The sequence below is a fragment of the Chrysemys picta genome, chromosome 9, assembly GCF_011386835.1.
Source record: "Chrysemys picta bellii isolate R12L10 chromosome 9, ASM1138683v2, whole genome shotgun sequence".
In the NCBI taxonomy this organism is placed as follows: domain Eukaryota; kingdom Metazoa; phylum Chordata; order Testudines; family Emydidae; genus Chrysemys; species Chrysemys picta.
In genome coordinates, this window is record NC_088799.1 from 99553018 (window position 1) to 99570724 (window position 17707).

At 41.3% G+C, this 17707-nt stretch overlaps 1 long non-coding RNA gene across 1 annotated transcript in view; it reads right to left on the bottom strand.

The window, feature by feature from the left end:
• LOC135973548 (uncharacterized) overlaps window positions 1-17707 on the bottom strand; it is a 31016-nt gene that overhangs the window by 636 nt on the left and 12673 nt on the right. Inside the window, exon 3 of the long non-coding RNA XR_010590445.1 lies at window positions 13436-15437. This is a non-coding gene — a long non-coding RNA (uncharacterized LOC135973548). The remainder of the gene's footprint in view (window positions 1-13435; window positions 15438-17707) is intronic.

The following is a 17707-nucleotide window of genomic DNA, read 5'->3' on the forward strand; positions in this document are numbered from 1 at the left end:
GATGCCATAAAATATGATCAAGAAACTTTATGGAGGATGATTTTCAAAATCTCTGAAAGGTTTCCATAAAAACAGACCATTAGCTAAAAAAAAAAAAAATCATTCAAAGTCCCAAACACAGAAACAGTATTGCAATTGCAAAGTTACAGACAACATATTCCAGTTAGGAAGGCTCATCCGTCAAAATGCTGAAAGGGATGGGTACATTGTCCTGCACATTGCTGTGATAACCTGATAAGTAGTTAGCTACCGTGGCAAGAAAAATTCACAGAGTGAACTTTAAGGTAAATAATTTATACTTAAAATATTTTAGAATTTTCCAGTAGGCTAAAAGCCTGTTTCTCCTACTTCTCAAAAAATGATCGGTGTTATATTTCTAATGAGAACCATTAAAATACTTTTACAATGCGGAAAACCTTAAAACAAATAATATTTATGCTATCAGGAAAGAACTCTGCTAGTAAGTTTATTGTTATCCTTCTTAATTATTGAAAATAACCCACGTTGGACAAAAGAGCTGTCTCTCTCACAGTTAAAGCTGAGAAAATCTTTCAAAAAGAAATCAAAAACATTGATTAGTAGTCCAGTGCTTGAGTTCATCAGTTCCAGGGAAACAAGCAAATGTTTAATATAACTTTGGGCCAACTTGGATAAATTTTGCAGATGCTTGTGTGTCTGTCCGTGTGCGCACGCAAACACTGGCATATGTGCACTGTCTCAATGTGGGTGAAAACATACAGATCACTTTGGAATGCACATTCTGAATTGGGACTGGTCATGTGGCAAAAATGAGGCAAGAAAAATCATAGCTGTGATATATGCAAGCCTCCCTTCCCTAAGACTTTTAAGCCCCCTAATCCTGAAATCTGTTCCATCTAGATGGACCCCTACCCTACACCCATGCAGAGCCCTGTTGAAGTGCTATATGCGAGGGTTTCCCCATGCAGCTCAAGTTGCAGGATCAGGGCCTCAGTGATGGAGCCATGACAACTTTTCCCATTCCATGAGTATGTACAACAGCACAGTCTTGGGTGTCAGAGCCTCTTGCCGGGTATGAGTAAAGAACAGGCTCTACTGGTCTGTGCTCTGGGCCCCAGTTCCTGGAGTCATGTGATAATGTCAGAATCTCAGTTTTCATCAACAAAAGTAAGTTTCCAGTTCTCACAAAGTAAAGCTTGAAACCTGACCTGAGCATGACTGTCGCAGTGACAACTGCCTGGGTCTTCAGATAGCCTGGAACACTAGCTCCAAAAGGGGCAAACGGCCCCCATCTGGATGGGGTGTCCCACCAACACCTCCCTTCTCTCCCAAACTGAGAGACTCCTGCTGCTACTCCTTGGGAAAAATAGGCACCATGCTCCTTCCTCTGCTTCTCTGGGCAGGGAGAAGGGCCTTCTGCCGTCGCCACACTAAAGAGGTGTGATCACAGCATGAGGACTAAGCCACAGAGTGCCCCATATTGTGCTGTTCATAGGGCCCCAGATTGCCTTAATCCCATCCTGCCCCTGACTCTTCCATCACTAAACCCTTGGTAAGAGTGAAACTGGATTAATAGGGCACCTTATTTACCCCTTTCCAGCACCAATACCATCATCATTCCTTAACTCCTGGCTTTCCAATAAGCTAAAAGGTTGAAGTGCCTGAATTGTTTTACAGTGCAGAATCCCTATTAAACGTGACAAAATCTTAATCTTAGTCATAATCAGTTGACCATTATTGTCCTGTTGAAATGTGTGTATCATCATAGTATATGAAGTTATGAGGTTTTGCTACATGTTTGTTACTGACACATGTTGTGAGTCTGGGGAACATCCACAGTCTAATCAAGGGGTGGCCAAATTTATTGGCCCCCCCGAGCCACATATGACAATCTTCAGAAATTCGAGAGCCGGGGCATACTTGCCAAGGGCCGGGGTTGTGGTTGTGGGAGGTGCCTGACGGGGTTCGGGGCTGAAGCCCCGCTCCTGCTGAAGCCCCAAGCCCTGGCAGGTGCGCCCCGCTGGGCTGAAGCCCCAAGACCTCCCTCCCCACTGGGCAGATGCCCCTACTGCACCATCCCACTGCAAGGCAGAGGTCCTGAGCTTCCCACTCCCACAATGTAGAGCTTTGTTGGGAAAACTACCCCCAGCCAGGCTGAGCTCCCCAGGTGAAATCAGTCACTACATGGCATCACTGCTCCTCTGGCTGCTAGTTCAGGGCTGCCACCTGCTGTGAGTGTGTCTGAGTGCTGGGGTGGGAGACTAGTTTGGATTTTAGTATAGTTGTGTAATCTGCACCTTGAGTCCTGTACCCCTGTGTGGTGAGGGGAAATCCTGGCACCAGAAGCAACCTGATTCCTGCATGAATAGGATGCCTGCCAGCAGAGATCATCAGCCCCTCTGCAGTGATTGAGGAGTTCAGAGCCATCTCTGAACCTGAGGATCCATTGCCGAGTTGTGAGTGTCAGTTAGCTAGTTAGGGAGATTGTTTGGGAGACCCCTTATTCCCTCAACTGTGTCCTCAAGCCAGCAGGAAAGAGTTTGGGGATTTTATTACCTGCGGCCTATTAAATCTGCATAGGCACTTACCACCTTATCCCACTTGAGAGTCTTTTGGGTTGTACTGAACGCAGTCAGCCACATTGCTAACTTCTGCACAGAAGATAGCGTGGTCACCGGTCATCAAGGGCCCCTACAAAGTACACATACCAACAGGACACTAATTGCATTTGCTATATCAGGTCACTGGGGAAATTCATGGTATTATCAGCATGGGCACCAGTGACCCTAAGAATAGTGTTTTACCTTATGTAATATTTATTTCCTGGTTAATATAATTACTGTGCTAAATATATTGTATATGTCTGTATTATTTTTTGGAAGTCTCCAACTATCTGGCAAGTAAGTGGGGGTTACCCTGTGATTAGAATTTTCCTCCCAAGCTGCGCTGGTGACCCTGCCAGGAGGGAGCAAGAGGGGTGGAAACACCACAAAATACATTTTTATGGGAAGAAAAAGAAGTTACACCCTGCCAAGTGGGTGGCAGGATCCAGAAAAACCCAGGGCTGTCCATCAAAACCTGTAAGGAGATTGTAAGGAACCTATGAAACTGCGTTAACGAGAACTTGGACAGAATCACAGAATCAAAACAACGTGAAATCCAGCACTGTAAAAAAAAAAAAATCCATGCTATACAAAAAAAATAAAGTCATTCAACAACAGAAAATGAAGCTTGAAATAGCATACTTGAAACCTACGTGCGTGAATTTTGTACTGTGTGGGAAGTGTCAAAGACACATGTACACACACAGAACAAGAATGCATATATATGCATTTTCGCCCTTCTTCGCCACTGTAAATTAACTGACCATTGTTTAGGGACTCAGCCTGCTACTACTAGTGCGGTTCCCACACCCCTCCATGTTCAGTACACAATTTAAGCATGTCTAAAAGGCATTTTACAACTGGAAAATGCTCATCCAAAAAACTAAGAAACAACATGCTGACACCAAAGTTAAGAGCTAGTCAGTTCCCTAATGACTTCTATGAATCAGGCGGTATGATGTTCTGCAAGTGCTGTCATCATAAAAATAGACTGGATCCGAAAAGATACCTGCAATCATCATCTAATGTCAAAAACCCATCTGAAGAATCATGCCACATATGACAAGAATCATCAAGGTTCTCACTCTCTACAGAGAACAATTGCAGACAGTATGAAATCTGCAGATGCCAGATGTGAGTTTGTAGAAGATTTTTTTGCGGTCTGTGCTAAGGCTGATATCCCATTGGAAAAAATGAAGAAGCTTCGACTTTTCCTCTTAAAACACTGCAGGTGGGGGGGGGGGGGGAGCATTGCCTGAAAATGAAGCAACTCTATAGCAGATTCACCTGCTGCATGTTTATCAGGAGCACATGGTGGCAGTGCTGGCAAAATCCATGGGAAAAAGATTTCAATGATGATCGACAAGACAACAGATATCCAAGACTACACTGTGCTATTGTTAAAGGTAATTTTTTTTTCTTTTACTATAATGGGATCCATAAGTAGATGCTTTTTTATAACGTGTGCATTGACCTTTAGAAAAACATTTGTTGTACTTAGAAAAGAATAACCATTTATACTATTTAAAGTACAGATACTTTAAGAAAAACATTTAAGCTGCTGTAACCCCTTAAAATAGCCTTAACACACACAAAAAGCACCACATTGGGATTTTAGAGCTATTCTATAAAATGCTTGTTAATAATTTTATCAAACATTTCATATTTAATATGCATTAGGACATTTCATTGTGTATTGCAGTGCACCTGTAATATGATGCCTGTACAATATAAAAAAAACCCTTTTAACATGAAATGATACTATAGTGATTTTGAAGCTGGATTTTTCTTCCATTACTGAATTTTAAGTTTGTTTAATGAAATCATCCCGTAACAAACAAGTAGAAAAATGATGGCAATAGACTATATATTATAGTCAGGAGTTGAAGATCAGTGCTATTTGACTGATGTCATATTCATGAAGAACGGCAACCGTTCCACATTCTTACAGACTGTTCTGGAGTCAGTGATAGGAACTAGCTCAGCCTCAATGATGTTTGGGCAGTCGGAACTGACAATGCAGCATACTGCAGCAAAGCATACAGAGAAGCACTGAAATGTGTCATACCCAGCCGTGCATGTGACATGTCTATGTCACATAATCAATCTGATAGGTGAAACATGGCAGCATTTTCACTTCTTTAGCGATGTGGCATCTTTTGTTACTTGGATGAAATCTGCCTTGTTCAAAAAGCCAGCCAGAAAGCGAAGATGGGTTGCTTTTCTTAGAAGATGTGCACACCACAAAGGTCCCCCCTGAAGCAGTACATACAAGATGGAATAGCTGGTTTCAGGTAGTAAAATATCATGCAGAGCACACTGATCTCTACCAGGAATTTTCTGAAAAAGAGAAGTATTCACCACAGGCTGTGACAAACTCTTTGACATTACTTAGCAATCAGGAAAAATCAGACTTACTGAAACTTAATACAACTTTCATATCTGAAGCTTGCCCCAAACTGATAACAGCTCTGACCATCTTTGAGGGTACCCACCACCCTACAGCCATCTCAGATTTCAATATTATGGAAGACCTGGGGTCTTACTAGATTTCTGGAACAGCCAAAACCTGTGGGTTTGGTGAAGAAACTCTTGGACAGACTCTTGGATGACTTTTCTCTAAGAGAGAAGAGAAATACCCTGGACAATCTGCATGAAGAATATCAACTTACTTTTATCAAATTCTCCAAACATTGGGATGTCCATTCAGCAAAAGACATGTATCAACTGATCCATTTGTTTCATCCCAGGCAGACTCCAGTTATGCAACAACAATCTGATCAGAACTGCTCACCCCTCACTAGAACTGTGTGAACAACGGCTGGTGTTTCTGCACAGCACTCAGAATGAGCCCATCCCAGATCTACTGGATCTTTCTATTTACTGGAAAGTTATGAAGGGACGAGTACCTAAAGTAATAGAGGTTGCCCTACCTTACATCTTCTTCCTTGTCCTCTCTTGTAGACACTGAGAGAAGCTTTAGTAAATATTAAAATCTACTTACAGACACGAGGGAATCACTTTCTGAGGAAAACACTAAAAATCTAACATAATGTATCACAATGGAGATGTCTGCCAGAGATGGCAAAAATGGCATTTAAGTTTGTCAGTGTATAATGCTGCTCAGAAATAAACTCTTGATCTGATAGTTTGAAATGTATTTAATCAAATTTGAAATTAATTTAAGCATTCCTTCAGAATATAGGAAGCTTGAAAGTACTGAGTTTAATTTAAAATGGCAGCAATGACTGCTGGAAGGATGAATTATTTTATGTTTAGTAATTTTTTTATGTTTTAATTATTCAAATATTAATTCAGTTAAAGGGACACTGTAAGAGGCTCTTACTTCTGTGGATTTCTTGTGTTACTGTTCAGCAATGTCAGTTTGGTCATATTACCGAGGGCTACTTTAAAAAGTGATTTAAGATATGCTACTTTTACCATATACAGTATATCTGCAGAATGTTTTATTTAAATTGTAGGATTTTTTATTTTTTGTAAAATCAGTTTTTCCCATTGAAATCCAATTCTGTACATTTTTATGCATTTATAGTAAGGCTACTTAATTGTTGTCAGTGTATCAAGCAATTTTGATTTAAAAAAACAAAGATGAAATTATTATTTTTAAAAATGGAAACAAATCAGAAAATAATAAATCTGAAAATCCACAATAATAAAACGGATTTCATAGGGCCCTAAAGGAGGACACCGGGTGGATGGGGGTGCTACATGTAGCTATGCTCTCCCTCCAACACACTCCAGCCCCATTCCCCTTCATTGCTCACCTCATCATAATGTTACCATAATAAGTACTCCTGTTATTCTTTTTGCGGATACAGACTAACACGGCTGCTACTCTGAAACCATCATAATGCTGTTCTCCTGCAACCCCCTCTGCACATTTCTAGAATACCCGTGCGCTATGGCATTGAAGGTAGGGAGAGCTTTGTTGAAGAGTCTCCTATAGGTACAAGCCTCTATTTTTCCAATACCAAGTCAGCTAGGCTTAGTGGTATAATAGAAACCCTCCAACAATTTTTTTAAAGCTTTCTTAGCTTCACACAGTGTATACCTCTGTGCATAGTGGAAGATTCTGACTCGAGTATTTAAACCTCTGACTTAACGCTCAGCATTTCATCTCCTTAACATGCCAATGTTTTACAAAACTGTCCTATATTCTCGCTCTGATAAAATAGTTTCAAATCAAATATGTTTTTGTTCCTCTTAGTTCTGACAACATGGCCCCCTTTTTCTAGTGAGAGCTGAGTACAATGAAGATTTAGAATTGTGAACCCTTTGGAAACTACGGAGGAGATTATATCCTTTAGAATGTCCTCTAAAACCCAGGTCATCAGTAGAGTGGTCCAAACCCCATAAAACAGATCTCCTAAAGGGACTTCTCCCCATTCCTCCAGAATAAGCTCCACTTTCACACCAATCCTGTTACCTTTGGTGCCTTTAGAGCAATGGTTCTCAAACTTTTGTACTGGTGACCTCTTTCACATACCAAGCCTCTGAGTGCGACCCCCCCTTATAACTTAAAAACACTTTAAAATATATGTAACACAATTATAAATGCTGGAGGCAATGCAGGGTTTGAGATGGAGGCTGACAGCTCACAACCCCACCCTCACAACTCCCTGTTTGAGATCCCCTGCTTTAGAGGAATCCAGCCACCTGTACCTTCCACCTGGCTCAGTGGAAGGAGGCGGAGTTTTGGCCCACACTTACAGAGTGATGGGCTACCTGGCAAAAGATGCTGCCTCCTTCAGGGTATCTTCTATAGGAGATACAACATGTGCTTCTGCCCCCATCGCTGTAGTATTAACATGTTTCCCCTACCTCTCAAATACCCTTTCAGGATTTGGGAGAGGCCTCCAGACCTAGTGTCAGCCTCTTCTGAAGGAGGGGGATAAAGGTGGTGACTTACAGCTCAGCCCTACTCCTCCAGAGAGCTGAGTAAGGGAGTTGCCTGTTCTTTTTAAATGCTGCTACTGGTAATTTTCCAACATAGCATTTGGACAGCACAGTATTAACAAGGCCTTCCTGCAGATACCTCTGTAAAGGACTAATGATGCAAGAGTGGCCATGACATTCCACTTCAAGGAAAGTTTTTGTCAGATTTCAAATGTTGTTTTCATCATCAGCCTCTAATAAATTGTCATTTCTTTACAGAAATACATGGGATGGCAAGTTTAATTTGTAATTAAGTTCTAGCAAGGCATGAAGGATACTATAGGCTCTTAAGAACTTTTTGTGGTTTAAATCAACTGTAGATTGAAGCAACGGGGGAGGAACAAGAGAAAGCACAGTGTGATGTTATCTTCTGTACACACTGCAGCAATATCAAGAACAAAATGGCAGCCATCTCTGCTCACAGGCAAGAGTTCTTTAGAAATTTAAAGGTACAGTACACAAAACAAGGTCACTACAGTTTCACAGATCTGCAAGACACAAGAACAACTATCATTACACAAGAGGTTCAAGATATATAGCTCTTTGCCTATTACCTGTCTTTCCTTGGACATGGTATTTAGACTAGTGAATTATAATTAATGGCCAGAAACATGGTTTGGCTATTTACCACCTCCCCGCTTTAAGTGTTGCACAGTATTCACATGCGTTTTTGCTGATTATTAAATGTGTTTATTCTTTACCCTCCCCCCTCATTCCCCAACCATTAGCTGCAAGATCTACAGATCAGATATAAGGGAGAATGTCTTTCATTAATTAATGATATCTTAGTTGATTAAAACCTGCTACTATTTCTACATTTACTGATAAGTAGAAGGAATGCACACATCACACACACAGGGCCACATCTTGGCAACATGCCAAAGTGTCTGTGCAACCAGCACATACCTAGCTACGGGGTCATTGCAACACAAATCCTCCCAGCTCAGAGCACAATGACATGTGAAGCCAGCCAGATACGAGCAGGACAATTGTTACTTTAGTTTGTCTCAGGAGCAACTTGTCTGCTGTTTTGCAGGCATTTAGATGGTTAGGCATGGCTTCATATGCCCCTAGTGGAGTCCTGGGTGTCTCAGGTACCGCATGCTGGGTGATAACATAAGAGGACTGTGTGCTTGTAAATCTAACCTGGCTCTTTATAAGAAGAACTATTTACTGAGGTGCTCCAACTGCAGCTAGGCTAGCATTCAAATCATGTGCCTCCAGACTGGCTTTCTAGAGTGCCTCCCCCAAACATTTTTCCTCCTGCAATCTGTGCACCTCCCTCCAAATTCCATGCCGGTTGCTGCACTGGGAAGCAAGGCCCTCTTTTCCTTTCAACTATTCCCTTTCTAATGGATTTGCATCACCCACAGCATAATGCCTGCATCTCTTACTGTGCTATGCTAGGAAACCATCTTTACCCTGCATTGCACTTACTGGGGCCCAAATGTTAGCGCCCTAGGCGACCACCTCGGTCGCCTAATGGGTTGCGCCGGCCCTGATTGCCCTGCACCTTGCATAGTCTTTTGCACCAGGGCAAAGTGAGCCTGAAACACTGCCATTCTGAAGTGGTGGCATTTTACAGCCACGTTACACTGGTGTGTGCAGCTGCACAAGGTACAGGGCATGGTGAATCAGGCCTCACTGTTTGTATTCTGTATCCTCATTTCCCTCTCCCTGCACCTGTGGAGCCATGGGCAGAGCCCAGCTCTTAGTTCTAGCTCTCAAGCTGGACATGCAATTTCTCCCCCTGCTCCCGCAAGTTTTCTAGCCTGCCTTTTTTTTCTTTTGTAATTAAGAAAGAAAATAGGCTGCAGCACAGTCAGTACTGGTCAGCTGTATTTTGTTTCCTAGAGATCATATAAGTAGTAACAGAAACTTTCACAATCGGAGTTTAAGGTCTAAAACAGTCTGGTAGCATAATTGATTCTTTGATATTTCATAATATACATTGTTTGCTTGATATTAGCAGTACTGATATATTATACGTGTTTAAACGGACAAAGTTCATAGGCATTTTAAGAAAATTCTGATAAATGTATTAAAATTGTAGGGCCCAAATTTAACGTACCATGACATGGTTACATTCATCCGCGCTCATTCATAGTGACTTGGATTCAGAATATCTATTTTAGCATATCTAATACCCATTTAAAAACAAAAATCCATGGGTCTGAAGCCAACACAAAAGATGCCCCACTAAATTTTGGGAGTTGGTCCTGAGTGAGGACTGCAAATCAGTCTGCAACCCATAAAAAACATTGTTGTAAAAACAGCTCATTTCATAGGACATCTATAAAGCCTCATTTTGTTCTCTCATTCTTCTGCTGACTATGTACACTTGTGCTCTGTTAACAAACACTAAGGCTTTGCCAAATGGAAATCCATGAAAGGGAGACATTTGGTTTCATATTTCTAAGAGAGCAGTCTGGCAAACAGGAAAGATTTGATAGCAATTAGGTCCCAGTAGCGGTAGTTATTTACTACTTGTAGGTCTGATATGTTACAGCTGTATGAAGTGGGAGGACACAAGTAACAAACAATAATTAAATAATTAGAAAACATTGTAAAAGATTTTCTATTCTTACTTTAACAATTAGATGCTTTCAGATGAGAAGTCTATGCTAGCAGTTTCTCATTTAGCCCACCACAGCACAACTCATTAAGGGAAAGAGCAGAGGGAACTTCAGAGTCATTCAGAGCACAAAGTAGAGGAAAATTAAAAGGCCAGCGCTACAAGCCCCATGGCAAGATTCTGAAGTAGGTTCTAATTAGATAACTACCAGCTAGCTATTTTCTAACCTGGACATTTCTAATCAGCGAGTAAAGAGAATTATATACAATATTCGAAAATGATCGTTTTAAGTTCTTAATGATGTGGAGTGCTGGAAGTTATCTTGCCTGCTAATATGTTAATACATATGCTGTGCTATAGAGAGCAGTTGTCTCATTTGCACTGCAGGTTGTGCAACACTATGTAGAACTATTCTATTCTCTCTCCCTTTGTAAAAATCCACTTCATTGTCGGACCTGGAATCAAACCATGTACTGACATTAAGGTTCCTACCTTCTTAAATTCAGGTGATCAGATATAAGCTAATCTTATATACTTTAAGGCCAGATGAAACTATCATGATCATCTACTCTGACCTCCTGCACATTGCAGGCCACAGAACCTCACCCACCGACTCCTGAAATAGACCCATACCCTCTGGCTAAGTTCCTGAAGTCCTCAAATTATGATTTAAAGTCTTCAAATTACAGAGAATCCACCAGTAATCTGATCGTACTCCCCAAGCCAGGTTACTAACATCGTGGCATCACTGCTATACACCGCCATCTTCCTGTTGCTAAAGATCTGCAGTGCCCATATATGTCACAATACAGTGACAGTGCAGACTATAGTATGAGTTACTAATGAAGAGATTCAATGTTCTTATAGAAGACAAACCACAGTGTTTGTTAGACGAGAGGGAGACCAAGGGAATCCAGCAGATGGCAGTAGACTCTATGAGAATGGCTACTGTGTCTGTGATGTAAATGGACTCTTACTGCCAACTTTTAATGATTTCAATTTCAGGTTTCTAAGAGATTCTACAAAGATCTGAAATGTATAAAAAATACCTCAGCAGTGTTCTTTTGCTCTGATCAGTGGTGTACAGGGATTACATGATGTCAGATTCACTTGCACTATAGTGTGCAATCCTAGGAAACCTCCACTCCCCCACCTAAGGACAGCTGACAGTTTGACTGCTGTTATGAGTTTTGATTTGATCTGAAATCCAGGGATGTTGAAGACCTTTTTCTTCCCTCCCCTGCTAAGACCTCTTTAAAAGAGAGAGAGAGAGAGAGAGAGAGAGAGAAACTGCACAAAGCATTTCCATGTTCAAGAAGGTTGCACCCGTTTTAGCGAACGAAGATGTTTGGAAAAGCACACGGCAAGTCATTTCTCTTGCACTATATACACGGTTAATAATTGCAGGACAGGAAGAGAGTTAAAAGTAATGAGCCTCCTGCTGCTGGCCACCAGTTTTGTTGAAGATTGATATTATGTATGATGTCCATCCATCTAGCCTAGGTACTTATATAGGCCCCAGGACTGTATGATCTGAGCACCTCCCAGTCATCAATGTATTTATCCTCATACACCCCTAGGGGGAAGGGAAGTCTTATTAGTCCCATTTTATAGATGGGAAACCGAGGCCCAGACTTGCCCAAGGACACAGAGGAAGCCTGTGGCAGAGCAGGAATTTGAACCCAGTTTCCTCTAAACCTCAAAGAAACCCTTGATGACTGACTCAAACTGCTTCCTGGTTCATGTGAAGTGCACCCCTATGAGCAGGTTGGGCACAGGATACACAGAATACTTTGTCTGCCTTCTCTTGGATAAACTAAACACATTGAGCTTCTGAAGTCTCTTACTGTAAAGCAGGTTTTTCAGACCTTGAATCATTCTTGTAGTCCTCTTCTGTACCCCTTCCAATTTTTCAACATCCTTTTTCAAACGTGGACACCAGAACTGGACAGTATCCAGTAATGGTCTCACAGATGTCATATACAGAATGCCACCTCTCTGTGCCTACTGGATATTCACCTCCTCGTGCATCCAAGAATGGCGATAGTCATCTCGGCTAGCATCGCACTGGGAGCTTATATTCAACTGACCCTCCTAAATCTTGGTCAGTGTCACTGTAATCCAGGATACAGTTCCTCCACCCCCCATCTTGTAAGTGATATTTAGTGCAGTTGGGCTCTAGCCTTGGCGCTTATGGTGCAGTTGGTTGTTACATTTTGAGCTGGGTCTCAATAGGGATCAGGTCAAGTTAACGGAAACAATATTGTTGTTAGTGAGAAGAAATTTTCTTATTTGGGATAAAAACACAGTAAGGATCAGAATCAAAGCCAATGGGAGTCTCTCTCTTCATTGCAGTGGGTTTAGGATCAGGCCCTAGTAGGATGGGTTAAAGGAATGACTCCCCAGGGATCAAAGACACAGGAGCTGAGGCAACTCCAAAATATTCCATGGAATCGGAGATATGCCTCTGCACTAGTCCTCTCTGTAAGAGGAGGCTGAACCGACATCGAACCCCTTCGACCCCATTGCCGAGTACATCTGACCCTCCCTTGCCTGTTTCAACCCCATTGCCGAGTACATCTGACCCTCCCTTGCCTGTTTCAACCCCATTGCTGAGTACGGCTGAACCTCTCTTGCCTGTTTCTGGTGTACGGTAGACCCCATTTGCCTGAGCAGAACAGGGGTCATGGAATTTATCCAGATAAATGGGGGACAGACAATATATGTCAGGCATCGTAACCCAGTTTCAAACAGGAGGTTCACATAAGAGGGGTTTGGATAAACAAGGCTCTGCTCTTCTCACTTGCTTCCTGGCACACAGCAAAAGTTGCCACAACTGCCTGACGAAGTGGGGAAAGGCAGATTTGGCCTGATTGTCAAAGGAGCTTAGGCTGGCTGCAGAACGCAGAAGAGTGGCTTCATCAGCCCCTCAGGAGAGCACAGTGTGCGCAACACCATTCCCAGGAGTTAACAGCCGGCCTAAGAAGTGAAGATTTGGAAGCTATGAGACCTCCCATCTCTGTCTCCAGAGCTTCAGCACAGTGCAGCATCCGCTGGCTTCCTCCTCTCCATCCCTCGGCTTAATACTGCAGTCAGTCCTTTCTCATATCAAACACCTGTCAGCTTCAGAAGGTATTTTGCCTATGTATAACAGTTTGCCTAACTGTTATACTTATAAGAAGCACACAGAATCTTTTTAAAGAGGATAAGGCAATATGCCGCGTTTATTAAGAGTACAATTTAAGCATTAAAATCAGCATATGCTTCCATTCACACACACACACACATCCCAAAAGGTTCTTCAGGTGGATTTTATAGTTACCGGTCCTTAGTGTTGCTCGGTCAGTTCCAGTGGCCAGCTGAAACTGCAAACGAGGGAAGGGAGCTAGGCCTCTGTCGAATGCTCCGATGTTGATGCAGAACAAACCCAAAGTCCTATGTCAATATACCCTTCTTTTATAGTAATAAGTTCCCATACAAGTCTATGGCTCGCCAGAGCTGTTAGTCAAGGTTGCTCCCAATCAGGTTGTTACTGGGAGTATCCGCAGCTGTTTCTTATCTTGTTCCTTTGGCTCCACTCTTTATCTTGTCCTTGGGGCGTATGCCTTTGCTTTAGGGTCGTCAATCTGCCATCTGAGTGATTCCTCTCGATTTCTCCACTCCCCTCCCAACCATCTGGCCCATCAGTACTGGTCTCTGTTAGCATGCCATACATTCTTCACTCACACACAAAACAGTAAATAATTTCAAAAACAAGAACTGCAGCCATAACACTTCTATCCTTCTAAAAACAATCAATAACATGTGAAGCAAAGAATAAAACCAAAACAATTTCTTCTTACTAATTCAAGGCTAACAAAATAAGCAAAATGGAGTACAATTTACTCGAGACAATTTCTCCCCATTAGGCTTTTGACCTATATAACTACAGGATTGGGCCCCCTGTTAGTACAGGGGCAGGATATCTCTGATCACAGAGACACTGGTATGCCATATGAGCAAAGAAAAACAAAAGAAAAAAGCATAGTAAGTGGAGTTAAATTTCTAGAGAAAAAGGGCTCAGATGACAATGCTGCAAATCCCAGTTTTAAAAAGATTTGTATTAACAACATCATCTGTTCTTTCACACACAGCAGCACTGACAATGTTTTAAACCGCTCCCTCTGTATAGCGTTCACATGCAGAACCATGTAAAAATCCAATCACATTATAGGGGAGGTCACACTGGATGATCTGGTGATCCCTTCTGGCCTTAAAATCTGATTATGACATTTTGAGTCTTGTTAAATTCTTGGCTTCAACAGTTTCCTCTGGCAACGAGTTCCAGTTTGATCATACTGAAAAAAAGATTTCCTTTAATTTCACTCAACATCCCCTTGTTCTTCTAGTGTGACCAGCATGAACAGAACAACCGAGCCAGTCTCTGCAATGATTTCCTGTTCACTTCCAGATACAATCGGAGGTGTTGGTAATCCCCTTTAAAGCCCTGGAGTGGATCTGGTTAGAAGAGAGAATGCCTCTCATCCTATAATCCAAAGCAGCAATTAGGCTCCATTGCTATTTTCCCCTTCATTCGAACACTCCATAACGAGCAGTACAGCCCAGAACTAAGGGAATCATCCCCTTGTCAGCCCATTTGACAAAGTAAATGAATTAAACTTATGCTTAAAACATACTTGACAAGAAACTGGACAAGTCAGCCAGAGTTTTGCCTTTTTTATTTATTTATTTAAGAAAAACAGTGTCGATATCCTTAACAAAATTCTACATTACCCTAAATGCATGTTCCTTTGTATGATGATAAACAAGCTGTAAAGAAGGTGCACAATACTATGTATAATCAGTTTTAAGTTAAAAAAAGTTTCACGTTTTTACATAGTATTTACTGGACGGTCCTATGTTTTGATGGTACAATTGGTAAGAGTCAAAAGAAGAGTAACAAAAATCACAAGAAATCTCATCTGGAAATTATATAATGCACTATTTTAAAAAATGGTTTCATTGCATCATTCATTAGTTTCTCTGGATACAGTATTTTTAAAAAGTGATTAGAATGGATGAACATTTTCAGGAACAGTATGACTCGTGTAAACATTTTCCCATGCTGCTATTTCCATCCATATAGCCTGTATTTTGTGCCATACAGGTTGCGGTTCAGCTTTTACCTTTTAAAATAACTGTGCAGTAGGTTTCTCAATACATGATAAAAATATATCACAGCAAGGGAGATAAGAGCCAAAGACACTCTGAAATTCTTCAGTCCACTTTCACAACACTGTAAATCTTACGAACAAACCAGAAGCAGGCAAAAAATCCAATCGTCCCTAAAACAAGAATAATGTTAAAATAGTTAGTTTATTTTCCATACATGCTCTTGGAGCAAGTCTAGTAGCAGGCAAATCCGAGTGGGGCAAAATATCCCATTATCCTCCAGTTACCTATCCAGAAATAAAAGTGCACTTTTTAACTTTTAACAATGCACATTTACCCTGGGCTAATTATCAATTTCAGAGCTAAAAGATTTTTTAGGACTTGCTTGCATGATGTGCCCCTAAAAAACTGAATACAGTTATAAAATTACATAAATCTGTCATTAGCAACCACATGGATACTCTAAATCAACTAGTAGTTAATTTCCTCAACTGTATACTACACTTACAATGTATACATATGCAAAGACCATGTCCAGCTAAAATTATACATTGTCTTTAGGTCATACACTACTGCAAGGCCATGTGGTCTAGTGCAGTGGTTTTCAAACCGTGGTTCGCAACCCAGAACTGGGGCGCGAAATAGAAGGGACTGGGTCATGGCCACTCTGGTCAGCACCACCAACCGGGCCATTAAAAGTCCCGTTGGCGGTGCTGCCTGGCTAAGGCAGACTAGTCCCTACCTGTTCCAACACCACGCTATGCCCCAGAAGCGGCCAGCAGCAGGTACGGCTCGTTGGTGAGGGGGCCATGGGACTCCATGCGCTGCCCTGCCCCGAGCAGCAGCTCCGCACTCCCATTGGCCGGGAACTGGGGGGAGCAGACGAGAGCTGCGCGGCGCTCCTTGCGCACCTCCACCTAGGAGCCAGACCTGCTGCTGGCCGTTTCCAGGGCGCAGCACGGTCTGCGATGCTAGAACAGTCTTGAAATACAAGCACACAGCTGATAGCAGTTTCTCTCAACTGAAATACTGCCTAGATTGCCATCCTTTGTTGCTTTATTTAAAATATCATTCCAGTAAATATCTGAACCAGCTTGTTAAACAGGACACCCTTTCCTGCAGAGGGGATACTATTACTAAATTTGATACCAGGCATGTATACTTATAACAGGATGCCAAATTCAAAAACACGTCTATGTTTAACAAAAAACAAAAAGGTTATTTGTTCATAAGTGGTCTAATTTGTTACCATTCAAAGCTACTTCCGTTTCTTTCACAAAGCATGGTCAAAAGCAAATCCGAATTTTCTGAACGAATCTGTACTCTACTGATTCAAGTTACACATTCATATGACTGGCTATTTAGTTATCAGAGTGCAAGAAGGCTTTCAATCTCAAATGAAATATCAGATGGAACACAGAACAGGAAAACCCACAAACTCTTCTCATTGTGGATTCTAATCACTGTGGATATTAATCAGTTTATTCCAGTAAACATCACTGATTCAGAGAGGAAATATAACTTACTCTCTGAAAAATTTTCTGTTAGCACTCTACTGTTATTCCACAATAGGGATAGGGATTCAGCTTTGATATACACCTTTCTTTGCCCCATAATATTGTGAAAAAGCCAAATCCCAACATACACTCCCCTGACATCCCTGTAAGGCCTTGATTTGTTCTAGAATCAAGCATTACCATTGCAGCTTTTTATATTTTTTATTTTAAAGTGATCCCAAGCTGCCTGCAAACTTACAAAGATATGAATATGGATTTAGGTGGACACGCATTTAAGAAATTACTTTTTTTGGTAGAACTATCTTCAAAGGGATGTCCTTCACAATTACTTTAAGCTTCTAACTTTTCCTGATAAGCCCTTAGAGCTCATCCATAGAAATGAAAACATCAGCTCACTGCAAGCCATTATGTATCTTCTCTCTGATTCTCCAGAAGTGTAAATGTAAGCTTGTTTTTTATGACAGTTATTTAAAATTCATGAAACTGATCGTCTCAAGTAACTTTCCTACCCCAAGAGGCAAAATATGACCAATATAGCAGAAAGAGCTGACAATTCAGCTCGCTTGATTGAAGTCCTCGGCTTCTGAATACTTTAGGCAGTAATACATAATAGCACTTAGCAACAGTTTTCTTTCGGTGTATTTGGAAAGAATACCATGAGCTAACACTAAACTGGGTAAAATCAAGTTATTAGTAAACTATTTCTTTAATTTCACTTCAATATTAAAAACAGAATTACTACACCAAATAATGCTAAAACACTTCAAAGCAGACTGTCCTATTCTACCTCGGCTTTTCTAGCTTTATTGTTTAATGAAGAAAAAACATTCAGAGCACGAACAGAATGTAAGAAAGCGAATAGAAGAGCACTCTGCACTTGGCTGATACTTCTTATGTACCTTAAAAGCTCTTTGTATCATACTGGT